The sequence below is a fragment of the Camponotus vicinus genome, unplaced genomic scaffold (genome assembly GCF_025532165.1).
Source record: "Camponotus vicinus isolate PSW18456_S1 unplaced genomic scaffold, iyCamVici1.0 SCAF_4, whole genome shotgun sequence".
In the NCBI taxonomy this organism is placed as follows: Eukaryota; Metazoa; Arthropoda; class Insecta; order Hymenoptera; family Formicidae; genus Camponotus; species Camponotus vicinus.
This window is the reverse complement of record NW_028141976.1, coordinates 19,876,482-19,890,950: the sequence shown is the minus strand read 5'-3', so window position 1 is coordinate 19,890,950 and position 14,469 is coordinate 19,876,482. Positions and strand designations below refer to the sequence as shown.

General features: G+C 33.6%; 1 protein-coding gene across 4 annotated transcripts in view; it reads left to right on the top strand.

The window, feature by feature from the left end:
• Kek5 (leucine-rich repeat, immunoglobulin-like domain-containing kekkon 5 protein) overlaps positions 1 to 14,469 on the top strand; it is a 269,622-nt gene that overhangs the window by 229,422 nt on the left and 25,731 nt on the right. For all 4 annotated transcript variants that reach the window (XR_014438650.1, XM_083097913.1, XM_083097912.1 and 1 more), the window contains one exon: positions 11,110 to 11,176. The gene's annotated coding sequence lies outside the window, so the exon portion shown is untranslated. The remainder of the gene's footprint in view (positions 1 to 11,109; positions 11,177 to 14,469) is intronic.

Below are 14,469 nucleotides of genomic sequence, written 5' to 3'. Positions count from 1 at the left end.
TACCTATCTTGTGTTTGAAAAAGCTACGAGCGGCTTTACAAAGAGTTTTCACTATGATTTCCGCGGTGAAATGTTTTTATGATGAGTAAAGGTATTTTTGTAGTTTCTGTCAGCGATATTCGTCGGGGTTTTAAATCAGAAATATCATTTGCAATAATTTAATGCAGATCCATTTATTTAAAACAGTTGGAAATAACGTATTCCGTGACTTTTTACTATAATCATGCGCGATATTTAAATATCATTGATATTGTTAACACAGTGCAGCGTATCACGCAACTAAAATCAAGTGTGTAACATGCACTCGTCTTGTCTGACATTAAGCTTGTGGCAAATCTGTTTTGGATATTGCGTTACAACCTATAAGGTAACATGTAAGGAAACTGACAACAAAACGTACTCCATGTCGCAAACTTAAGCTGGCTGAAAATTCAAAAGCGATCTCGATGCCTATAGTAGAGATATAATCATTGCATGAATCTCTATATGGCCACTAGTGACATATCAGATACCTAAGGGATCTAACGTTGCAACAGTGTACATATTGGGAAATGTATCCTTGAGAAGGTATAATCCATTCACACGTGATAATTGAATATGTGTATTAAATATCTACAGAAAAATAAATAAAGTAATGTATATTAAATATTTATAATAAATAAACTCGTGAAAATAAGAATTTAACGAAGTAGAGAGATGACAGCTTTATATTTTAATATTTGAGTTAGGAAGAATCTTGCTCGTTAAATATTTTATTTACAAATGAGTTTTTTTCTCCACAAATTAGAATTAAAAATATACGATAAGAGCATTGAAAATATTTCGTGCATATTTGCTAAGATAATATCTTCGCCTCTTACATTGATCGCGCCTCTTTCACTCTTCGCGATTACCTTGAGAAAGGCCACGGTGTGTTATTGAGCTTACTTACGTTAGTGCGCGTTAACGAGACAGCCTCGTAAACGTTTGCCATGAAGGCTCGATGTAGCGAGCGGTCAATTTGCGCGCACATTTGTGCTGCACACTACCGGAGATGAGCAGATACACATAAAACGGCGCGAAGGAAGGACGAAGATGGCCAGCATGACATCTACACGCTTGACCTGTAACGAGGACAATTCGTCCCTGGCCTCTTTCCAGGGAAGTATATTTCTTCCCGGCTCTTGCTGTTTTTATGCCAAGGTGTACCGCCATCGACGAGACTCGCCAAGGCAAACCAGTCAAATTCGCCAATAAATTGGCGAACAGCAAACAAAACTTGTCAAACTCTCAACTTCGCACAAATTCGAGATCTGTCGTATTCGGTTATTAGAATTATCATTATTAATGTTCCTTTCCGACTCGAGAGTCCGATACATCCGAGTGCGCGTTCTCACGATGATGTTTGTAAAACCGTACGTGATGTATTATATATATGTTCGTGGTTGGCGGAACACAATGCCTATTTATCGTAAACAATAGCTGTCCATTCTCAACGTGATTTCTTCGATAGTAGCGGGGGCGGTGTCCGACTGTCGAGTATTAGATGCCGTTCGTACGACGTCCCGCGATCGATACCGTCGTATATACCTAGTACACCGCGTGTTTTCGCGGTGTCTACGCGAAGGTAAACCGCGCGTGTCTCTCTCTTTTTAACGTCGTCGCTTGAGAAATGGATGTACGCGAGAAGCGATCGTAAATGTCGTGTTTTCGGCAAAAGAATCTCCCACGTGGGAACGGAAGGAGTTGCCTCCTCACTTTACTTCGTGTCCGCCGGTTAAAAACAGTTGAGAAAATCTTGTACCGAATTTCCCCCTTTTCGTTTTTCACGTATCTTAGCTTCTCTAACAACTTCGAGAAACCGATAGAAATAGCCTTTAACTTTTCACAGGCTGTATTTTAAAAGCTAAAATATAGAAATACCTTAAGAAAAAACTAAGCAGAATTGATTTCGCGAGAAATAATTGTAAATCCACGTGCAAAGAACGATTAAACGAAAGAACTAATAAAGTTGATTACGTCGAAGGGGCTCCATGATTCAATTCATGATGCATACATATCCATAGAATGGGAAGACCCTTCCGTAGTTAGATCTCTCAAGAAGTCATTTCCGATTCCGTTAGGTAAACGAAGAAGGGGTTTATTCTCGCCGCACCCTCTCGCTTGTGGATTCCACGCGCATATTAATCGATCCACCACTGTCGAGAGGTCCTTCGGTGAGAAAGTTCGGTCGGCGACGGCAAACCAATCTATGAAAGGCTGCGAAAGCGCCCGATCGCTCGCTCGTGGTAGGTAGGTAAATAGGTTCTCGCACGACCGCAAACTATGATGGACATCGTCATTAAATTCGACTTCAAGCGCACGTCGTAGGTGCTTACCCTCGCTCCCCACTTACCTCTCTTCCTAGTCCTTTCCATGGCGACGAACCGCCATGTATGCGTCGTATGCATGATCTGTGGACGTTGCGAAGGCTCAGTGAGCTTGCACCAGGAGAGCCAAAGAGCGAGAGAGACAGAAAGAGAGGTTAGAGAGGGAGAGAAATCCGAGGGGATAATCCGAAGAGGTGGGTGTTCTCGATATGATTAATGCCTCGCATGCGTGTTCATATGTGGAGGACAGCTGTGAGTGACTCGTGCTCCGCCCAGCTACCACCGTCGACATTCGAACGCACATCCGTAACAAGACGGACAGAGAGAGAGAGAGAGAGAGAGAGAGAGGGGGGGGGGAGACCAGGCTCTTCTCTCCATTTCGCTCATCTTTCACGCAGGGATACGCGCCTGTTATTTCGACTACGTTGCACTCATGTTGCAACGCTCATGCAAGCGATACCCTGGCCTGAATACACGACGCGTATTAACTGGCATTACGATTATGATACGGTATCACTCGCAACCGTGACCCGACCATTGCTCCTCCATCGACCTCTCGGCGCTTGCCGCATATCTCCTGGCGCCTGTCTCTATTTTTTAACACGCATAATGCGCCACGATGGTACTCGCAGTTTCCTCCGGAGCGAATGAGAAAAACGGCGGCTATTTTTCAACGAGAAGAGAAATAATAAGCGAGAAATTAAGGAAATATTTATTTTTCTGAGAAATTATTATTAAATAAATGTATATGCTTTTTTTAGATAAAACAAATCAAAGTTTCTTATCATTGTAACGTATTATTTTATTAATGTAACTGTGTAATTAAAAGATGAATATGGATATTTATACACGAATAACGGGAGGCTCTTTCTATGATATGATACAAATATTGACTTATCAGTATTGTTGAAGAAAATATCATCCAATCATGTGTCATCCAATGATGACGCCACCGACTATACGCGGGACCAAGCTGTGGACAGCGTGATTTATTCCGCAGCACTGGAGGCGACGTTTAATTAACCGTACGCGGCTCAAGTTCTTTCGTTTCTCGCGAAAGTAAGCGTTACTTCAAGTAATGCGCGCGAGAAATTATGAGTGTACGAAACGAGATTAACGTTTCCGTGCTTTTCGTGCACCGCCAGCGTCGTTACGTTCGCTTCTTTCTTCTGCTTCCGACGCGCATTTTTTTGTAAAACTTCTCCCTTAAATTGCACTAGACTTTATTATACGTACTATATTATGATAAGAATATATATGTATTATAAGAAATGTGTTGCGGACAACGAAGGAGAAATCATTAAATAAAAATCGCTCTCAACATCTAAAACTTTATGTATATTATAATTTAATAATATATATTTTAACAAACTTTATGACATTGATATAGAAATTATTACGTATATATTACGTTATTATAAGAAATTAAAATTTTCTATCATACATTTTTTTATTTCAATTCAAGATTCATCATAAATGTGAAAAATTTGATATAAATACTGCACCGGTCTATGAAGTATAGAAATAATATTACTCTTTCTCTCTATTTGAATGCAGAAATGTTAGGTATATTCTATTTTAAAAAGAAAATGCGTGCGGAGCATATAAACTTTCAGCCGAGCCTCTGAAACCGTAAAATTCCTTATCTTATCTTATTGCATACTTGTTTTTATAAAATTTTTCTCGTTGATGTTTCGTGAAATAAATGAAAAAAAACTAAATTTTATTACTTTTTTTTTTATTATTCATATATTTCGTAAGTTGATACATTTATATAAACGGATGAAAAATTTTATCTGAAAAAATTTCCTGTCCATGACTTTTTTATTCTAAAAAAGCTCGCATGTTTGCCGTTCTGCAAAAAAAACTATATATAACATTCAATATAATTAGAAAGCACACTATATAAAGTGCCAAAAAGCAATTCATACCTGGAATGGCTTACCAAATTGTTTTCTATCTAGAAATGATACGCGCGGTACCATGGATGATGTTTTCAGCCATGAAGCTCGCCTTATTTGCTGAGTTAATTAGGAACTAATTACATTCCTGTGTGCATCTACGGTTGGTCTTGTTATTCGCGTTAATACCTCGCTTTCATTGCTTTTGCTCGGCATACAGCTAGTTAAAACTTACGGCACCGACGATAAGCTTAGCATTCCCCTTTATAACTAGCTTTCTTCTTCCCATTACATCGGTTGCTCCTAGATTTCATTTCACCGTCACACGATGCGCAGATTTACTTAATAATATTTTCCTCTCTTAACATTCATTCTCTAAACTTAAAAGAAATTATACATATTTTTACTTCATTTCCGATGTTTATATTCGAATATCAAAAGGCAAGAGAGAACACGTATCAAAATTATTTTCTTATCCTCGACGAATCTACTAAATTTCTTGAAATCAGATGAAAGGATTCGCAGTCCCTTATAAAGGAGATATGAAATGCAAATTTCTTTAATAATACGTATGTAACGCGACAAACAATTCCTCGTATTTGTTGGAGTCGCGGTTGAATGCTTTTCATTAGACGACCCCTATCGCGACTCCTAACGGTGGAATCATCTGTGAGATCGAGAGATTTCTCGCGATTTGTTAGTTGAAATAAATCGTTGCGGCGTATTCGATATGGATCGCGATAAGACGGTAGGATAGTAGCTTGGTGCTGCCAAGCAGACAAATTACGAGAGGATATCGAGCACAGATCGAATTCGATTTGCAATATGCAGAAAGGGGTTCGTTCGAAGAGACGAGCAGGAGCGGGCAGCCCCGATTGAAAATAGTTCGGTTTCAATCTCGCCCATCTCGTGGTTCTCCAGAGCTCTTGAATAAACACTGACTTTCTCGTTCCATCTCACCCGGAATCAATTCTAGCGAATAACCGGGGTGTTAAGTCCGCTCAAGGCAACGATGACTCCCGTTCGTCGACGTAGGGGTTACAAGGTACGAAATTTAAGGGGCTCTTCGGCCACTTTCCGGAACCGACGCGCTCGAAAAAAAGCCACGAATAAATAAAAGAGAACGAGAGAAACCTGCAACCTGCGCGTGGTGCGGTGTCGCATAACCGCATCTATCATGCTCATACGGATTAGGTCCTATCTACGGGATAGAATCTCGTTACCAACGTGATGACGTGCTCGTCACATGACGTTATATACATTTTCTTTTTGATTTTTTTCATTGCTAAGGTTTGATGCGAAACGTGCAATAACCAAATATTCACAAATTGCGCTGAGCTTTAACTTTCTCATACGCGGAATTGGAATGATGTTTGCTCTTCGGAAACTCACTTCAGCGAATATGTTTTCCTTGCATCATATCGAGTTGCGTGTACATCGATTACATCGTCATAAGTGCTTTAACACGCAACAATTTAGCATTGCAGTAATGTTATATATGTATATATATATATATATATATATATATATATATATATATATATATATATGTATTTATGTAAAATATATATTATGTTTTTTAAATGAATAATTTGAGCAATTATTTTCTTAGTAAAAATAAATGTTATGAAATAAAAAAATATTCCTTTTTCATAACAGTTTTATACGCGCTTCTAAAAATTGTATATATATATATATTATTAAAAAAGTTACTTTGCAATACTGAAATTTTTAAAAAGTTAGAGATTAACATTATGTGTACGTGTTTGTGCATGTGTGTGTATTAAAATTTCATGCGTGTCGTTTAAGTTGTCAGATAAAATGACAGTAACACTTTTGAATGATGCATAACAACTTTTTTAAATATGCGTAAATTAAACTTCCGTTGTATTCATTTATTTAATTTTAAATTTTATAAAATTTTGCTCGCTTTGTTAACATGGTACTATAGTTACACCATGTTATATTATATCATATCATTCTTAAGGAAAAATATATCAAACAGACTGAATACGCAATCTTTCCTGACACACGCGAAAAATTGTTTAAAATTTATATATAAATATAATTGTACATGAAAAAATTTTAATATAAATACAATTGTACATGATAAAAGGAATATATATATACAGGGTGACCCATTTTAACTTAGGCAGCCAAATAACTCGAAAAATAAGCAAGATAGAGAAAAATGTTTTAGACAAAAGTTGTATGGTTTCGAGGGGGCCATAAGATGGTATCATTGGTTTGACCTTGAAGAGTCATTTGAAGGTCACGTGAAGGTCACTTCAATTTTTTTAAATGGAACATCCTATATATTTTTGTACATTCTTGTAGCTCATCTCGAGAGCTTTCCAAAACACTATAATTAAATACATTTTCGTTAAGTACTTTTTGAGTTATGAGGCTTGAAATAATTTCTTAATTTTACATAAACCGTAAAATATCTTGTAAAATATTCATTTTTCGATTACCTTACCTTAATAGTTTTATGTACAAAATAATGAGAGGAATCAATTGGTGTAAAGAAAACACATAGTTGTTTCGAAGAAAAAATATGTAATTTGCAATTAACAATTCCATATTTTTTCTTAAAAACAACTATGTGTTTTCTTTACACCAATTGATTCCTCTCATTATTTTGTACATAACAGTATTAAGGTAAGATAATCGAAAAATGAATATTTTACAAGATATTTTACGGTTTATGTAAAATTAAGAAATTATTTCAAGCATCATAACTCAAAAAGTACTTAACGGAAAGGTACTTAATTATAGTGTTTTGGAAAGCTCTCGAAATAAGCTACAAGAATGTACAAAAATATATAGGGTATTCCATTTAAAAAAATTGAAGTGACCTTCACGTGACCTTCAAATGACTCTTCAAGGTCAAACCAATGATACCATCTTATGGCCCCCTCGAAACCATATAACTTTTGTCTAAAACATTTTTCTCTATCTTGCTTATTTTTCGAGTTATTTGGCTGCCTAAGTTAAAATGGGTCACCCTGTATATCAACGTTGTAACAAATAATTGCAATTTATTTAATGCATTCGTATTTTTATTCTAAATATTGTATTATTATTTAAACATATATATTTAAATAATATAATATGTATAATATAATATATATTTAAATAAGAACATTATATATGGATCTGATGTAAATTATGAAACGGAGCAGTGATACAAGGAGTATGCTCAAGTTCGATAGCAGCTTGTAGATATCAGCTCATTCTTTTAGATAAATGAACGTCACGTACATATAAAAACTGTAAGTTTTTTTAACAGCATATTCCTTAATGATCATAACGTCGTCATAAATTAAGTCTTTACGACCAAAATAATTTTCGATAATAGATCGACGCTTAATATTGATTTTTGTTTTGGCGTTACCAACGTCGAGAGTGATAATTAATTCTTGTCATTTGCAGTGTTTCGTAAAGTTTCGAAAAAAGACAAGATTAATGATTCGATAAATAACTGAATGATTTAATGAATTTAATTTCTGCAACGAACAAAAGTACTCGAGAACATGCTTGTATATTTTCTACAAAATCACAGCGTGATCTTTCTATTTACTTCTAATTTAATCATTTCATGACCGTCGACAGAATACAGTCCACATCTGCATCTGACAGTAGCACAGGCACGTAGTAAATATATGGCAATACTATGCGACATACAGAAATGGTTGTACAAGGTATAAATTTCGTCGCTGTCTAGGTTTCATATGGAGCGTGCCATTGAAACGTGTTTTTGTTATAAATTCGACAAATATTTGCCCGCGTGACATGGGAAGGTTGACACATGCCGTTATGAAAAAACCACGAGTGATAAGAGATCAATCGCGTATACGTTATTTCGCGGCGTGTAAAATTGCATAAGAGAGAGAGAAGGGAGAGTATATGGGTTATAATCAATTTCCATTTAACGATACACGGTGAGATCAATTTTATTCGCACCGTGATAACAAAACGTCAATTTCAAAGCAATATGTAACAGTGTAATAGTTATTCGCGTTTGTTAGTGATGGCTATTGAAAATATTGTTGTTATTTGCAGGAGATATGAATTATCCGCTTCTGGATCATATTCTGCGAGATGTAAGTCTCGATCGAATTTTCGCAAAACAACTGTACTCATCTTCATAATACATGGACTCGAAAATAATTATCTATAAAGATATGTCGTCATTTAAGTCAATTTATATATTTATTGTTGCTTCTCTTTTTATATTTGTCGATTCCCAATCTAGCTTTTCTAAGCGTTTAAGATATTTACAACGAAAAATGATATTTCTAACCATTTTCTGAGTGTATATACAGAGAATATATGACTCGGCGCAGCGCTTCGTTTTACCGATCCTTTCTGCTTGTTCTATGGCCTCTCACGCTTTATCCTGCAACTTCAGCATCTCCTCCACCCCCGCAGCCGTTTCTACGCGCGTTTGCTTCGCTTTCTTTCCGCAATATTTCTTTACTTTTTTACGCGAGAGCACGATTTGCTCGACGATTCACCTCTTTGTCTCAGTAATAATTGAATTCGCGTTATATCGGCCACCGCGCGAGAAGCCAAGAAGGAAGAAGCCGACGTATTTGCGCAATGTTCCGCGTGAATGTTTCGCATTTGAGAAGTTGAGAGAGAAAGAAAAGTAACAAAAGAAGAGAACATATAAAACACAACGACGGGGATAAGAAAAGTGCTCGTGTATTGTTCTTTCGCTATCGTGGCAATCCGATTAGACGGATCCACGGTACGCAAGAGTGGACTGCGAGAAGCTACCCTTTGATTTTGAAACTTAATTTGCTCATCGAGCGAGAACAAAGGAGACTGCGCTCAATGAGGCTTTGCTTTCGTCTTTAGCGCGGAATTTTCTTCAGCTTATAGTTTAGGCGTCGTAGAAAATGGGATCTAAATGCATATGTCAGACACTGATGGGACTTTATATCAAGAAAATTACATATATCTATTTTATTATTTCTAATTATTTAATTATAGCATGCAAGCACACACACACACATGCACACATGCACGAAAAAAAATATGTAATTTGCAATTAACAATTACATTTTTTTTTTCGAAACAATTATATGTTTTCTTTACACCAATTGATTCCTCTCATTATTTTGTACATAAAAGTATTAAGGTAAGATAATCGAAAAATGAATATTTTACTAGATATTTTATGGTAAATGTTTATGTAAAAATTAAGAAATTATTTCAAGCCTCATAATTCGAAAAATTCTCGATGAAAAAAATACTTTATTATAGTGTTTTGAAAAGCTCTCGAGGTAAGCTACAAGAGCTTTTTTTGGGAAAGAGATTGCCCTGACACCATGTATATATATATATATATATATATATATATGAAAGATGAATTAAATATATTTTACTATAATGAAATTATAAAATTGGTATATTTAATCATTGGAATTAATTAACTTTACTACATATGATCTACGAGTTTATTTTAAAGTGCTGATACATGGATATAAAATTGCGTCTACACGAATTAGGAATAACGCACGGATGTAATTAATAATTACTCTTTTGTGCAAATAAAATGAATAACATGAAACGGAATTATACATTGATAGATTTTGTCCGTTATTTTTCAGGCGTTTTTTATCATCAGAATATTCATGAATATAACACAATAATTAATAATTAACTTTCTGAATTTTATTAGGCGCATTTTCTCTATTATAAGTAAAATTAATATATTTTCATTTGAGAGATGTAATTTATCTCTGATTGTTAATTTAGGGTTCCTAATCCCGATTTTCAGCAATTGGAAGAACACAAATAAAATCTAATTCCTGTAGAAATAAAAATAGCATAAACGACTTTTATTTCAGAAATTCTTATTTATTAACCTTCGGATAAGTAGAATCTAACAATAGCTTCTTTTATATTTGACACATTGCAAAAGAAAGAATTTTAAAAAATGTACTCTTAATCCGATGAGTAATGAAATAAAGTAAAAAAATATAAATCGAAATTATTATTTAAATTTTATTAAACAAGAAGTGTAAATATATTGCTGCAAAACACAAATGCAGAATCCATCAGCAAAATTAAATTTTATCGCAATTATATTTGAACTTGTTCTATATATTATTAAAAATACATATATCGAGTTATCCCCATATATCCACCAATATATAAAACGTAACAGCTGCCGTATGCCATTTTTGTCAGGCTTTTTATTTTTTCCCCGAACAAACGCAGTTAACGATTATTGCACTCTTTCTCGGTTATCCGGTATGTATTGTTAAACCAGAACTCCCAACGAAAAAAGCGGCTTACGTGACAACGATCGATTTGACGTCGTTTACTTTCCCTTAACAGAAAGTTTTTTCATTGCTCGTTGTTTGCCGTAGCGTATATGGGGCCGGAGATTGTTTTCGCTGTTTTACAGACTCCTATCGAAGTGGAGAAAAAAATCCTTTGTTTCCCTAACGTTTTTGTCAATGCTCTCAAGCGAACGATATCAAATTTTACCAGTCGAAATGCACGTTGTATTAAATGATTTCCATGTAGCATTATTATATTATATTCCAAATACGTTTGCATTTATATGAATTTTATTACTTATATATAAAAGTTATATATATATATATATATATATATATATATATATATATAATATAATCGTAAAATTTTTTTCGGCGTAATATAATAGCGGTGTACACGTAATAATTAAAGCTCTGAATGGTTGAAATAATTTTAATATAACTGGTTTGGAATATCAATTTCAATTGTATATTGCTAATTGAAAATACTGATCGTCACGATACGGTCAACTTTAACGATTGTTATCTTCAAAATATGGTAATGGATATTTATTGTTCCAGCATCATCCTTGGTTCGAGTGGCATTCGATAGAATCGTGAACATTACTGTCCTGAGATTAGAACGAACGTAAGTTAAATTTTCAATAAATTCTCTTGAAACCGTATTTTATTAGGCTTTATTTTTTATTATTAATTGTATTATTTAAAAATTTTATTATCTAATTTTAACACTTCATATTTGTTATTTTGAACGATAAGTAATTTGACAAATTTTAGTTTCTAATTATGTTTAATCAATTAACTTGGCATCGATTAATAAAGTATAAAAAAATCGAGAAAAAATATAACAAATTTTTTGAAAGGATTTAAATTATACATACGTATATATTACGAACTCTTTATTAACAATTATTTCATTAATCTTTTATTGTTGAAATAATCAATGATTTAATTCAGTTTTTTGCATTAATGGTATTTAAACTTTCAATTTTTTATAGGTTTACTGATATAAAACAATTATTTACGGATAAAACTATGGTTATTCACCAAATATGATTAATAATGAATGCCTATTTTATTATTATTTGTATTATTATATTACTTTTTATGTGATTGATACCTTTATTTTTCTGAATCGATAATAAATATTCTGAATTGTAACCATAAGCTCACCATATTAATAAAAAGCTCATCTCAAAATTCATATTTGTCATATCAATTTTAAGTCGAATGACAAAGCACTGTTGTTCCAGACAGTCACTACAACACGACGAGACGAACAATGCCGGTATTCATCAATCATCAATACTGCCCTTCGGCATTTAATATCAATAGGAAAAAAGACGAAGGAAAAAAGAAAAGAGAACATGAAAGAGAGCACAACACGTTTTTCTTTTTTTTAAATTATTGTAGTACTATTATAGTACCAGTAGAGAATTTCTCGTATTTATCTGGCTCTCGTAAAGCACAAAAGAGAAAAAGGGGAAAAGATGATCAAGATGAGGTTCTCTGACTCCTTGTAAATAGATGAATAGATATGTATCATAAGATTGAGAAACCTAAATCTTTCGTTGGTCGGATCATTTAATACAACCAAACATCTACCTTAATATCGAAAGAGTAAAGGTCCATAGAGAATTATATATTTTAATATATAATTACTCAAATATTATAAAAATAAGAATACGATATAATAGAGTATCATTATAAATAACAACATATTTATCAAACTACAACATAACGATTTCTAACTATATATGTGCGTTGAGAATTTTCACGATCAATATTCGTTGCAAAAATATACTTTTAAACGATATAATTCAACGATAATAAACTTAGCAGAGGAAATTATTTTAAGCTTCGTGGATTGAGAGAGAAAAGGATATATTTCTCATATAATTCTCTATTATACTGATACATCATTTCTATCGAATAAGTCTCACTATTAAAACGTAGTATATAGTAGACGGGTCTTTCTGCGACGGCAAAGTGTAATGATATTGCAATTGTGTTGTGAATGCACGATCTAATCGGCCACGTGGAGCGAAAACAAAGTTGTCACGTGCGGGACGTGAGTTTCGCGAATTGGTCTTCCGTATCGGGGTGCGAAAGTGCGGAAACGACTTTGACGACGCTCTGATAGTTTCGCGTGACCCGAAGTTAATAACCCCGCGGCGCGGCACCGAACTTTCGTGGACAATGTTCTCGGCCGCAGATTTATAAGATTCGGCCTTATTTGAAAAGTTTATGCAATTTCGCGGTCCCCGGCACACGGCCTGTAAATATTCGGTCAAACTTCGAACTTTCCGAATAATGCAGCTGAGGTTTATCGAAAAGAACGAGAGCGGACAATAGATAAAGATTAGATAGATATTGGAAAAAACGGAACATTATATGTTATCACATCGAAACGATTGACGAAATCTTATTGAAAAAGCTGACTAAATACTGAGTTGATTAAATACAGCCGTAGAGATTAGATATAGCGGGAAAAACATGATATCGTACGACATGAATTATCATATTGATATGATTGACGGTTTTTGTCGAAAGTTTATTGAAAGATATATACTTAACGCTGAATACGTTATTCCTAAGCTAAATGCTAATGAAATACAGTGATATTATTTCAATTATTTAAGAAAAATATTTCACAATATTATTTTAATGTAATAAATGTAAACATAATAAAAATTGTTCTTCCTTACATTGCAATTATCGAAATTCAATTACATCGCATAATTGTTGCAGCACATATTGATTGTATCAAACATTCTTTATTTTTCAAGAAGTTCTTCGAATTTTTTATCTTTAAAATGTGTTTTAATATGTTTCTAGAATATTTTAATATTGTTTTAGCTTTAAACATTTTCTCGCTGATTGAAACTATTACATTCACAATAGTACCTGCATGATAAATATAACACACACATATACACACATGTACTCTATGTCAAATACAATACAATATATCTTTACTTCAAGCCGCATACTTTATTGTTGTACGTTTTAATTAATAAATAAATTCTTTATTTATTAATTAAAATACACACACATGTATATACACACAGATATATACACAGACATATACACATAAAAAAGACATTGTTAAAGAGCAACAAACCTAAATATAAATAATTTTGCAAGACAGGAATATTTATCACGTTTCTCATTGATTTTGGATAGCCACTACACCCTTTTTTTCTTGCTATTGTATCTTTCATTATCAATGAATGATTCTATTTTCGAGATTGTATTTTTGTACAAAAATTTCCTACTTTTTGCAAGTATGTTTAAAATTAAGCTGTGACACAAAAGAATTCAACAGACCGTTTAAAGAGATACTTGACAAAAGAAAGTTAAGTCGTTTTTAAAAGAATTGTTTTAACAATCTCTTTTTAACGACTGTATAAAGTTTCTTCCTTAAGGAGAAAAAGATCAACTTCGAAGAGAAATATCTCACGTTATTTTCAGTACAATCATTTTTAATTTATCCAATCTCGTATGTTGTAAAATAAGAGGATGAAAGTTATAATAAAACGTAAAAGTTTGTAGATCAAGGTGAATTGAAATAAAACTTCCTTTTTGTCTTCGTATCGATTGGAATTGTTAAAGTGTGTATTCCGCAGATGGATGCGGGAGATGTTCAATGAAATTTTAATCATATTCCACAGATAGCAATTGCATTGTACATGCGTACGTATATATATTGATAAGCAGATCTTCCTCTCATAAGAGGATGCGGAATCTAGTTATACAAACGTGCATTATCGAGCTCATGAATGCGACAGGTGCATATCAACTTAGCATCTCTGCTCTATTCTATTTCGTACGTTAATTATATCTGCATTATTATAGAAAATTGTTTTGTTCTAAGGAATATGAGATATTTCTATCTGTAAGCATGTACGCGATCGTTAC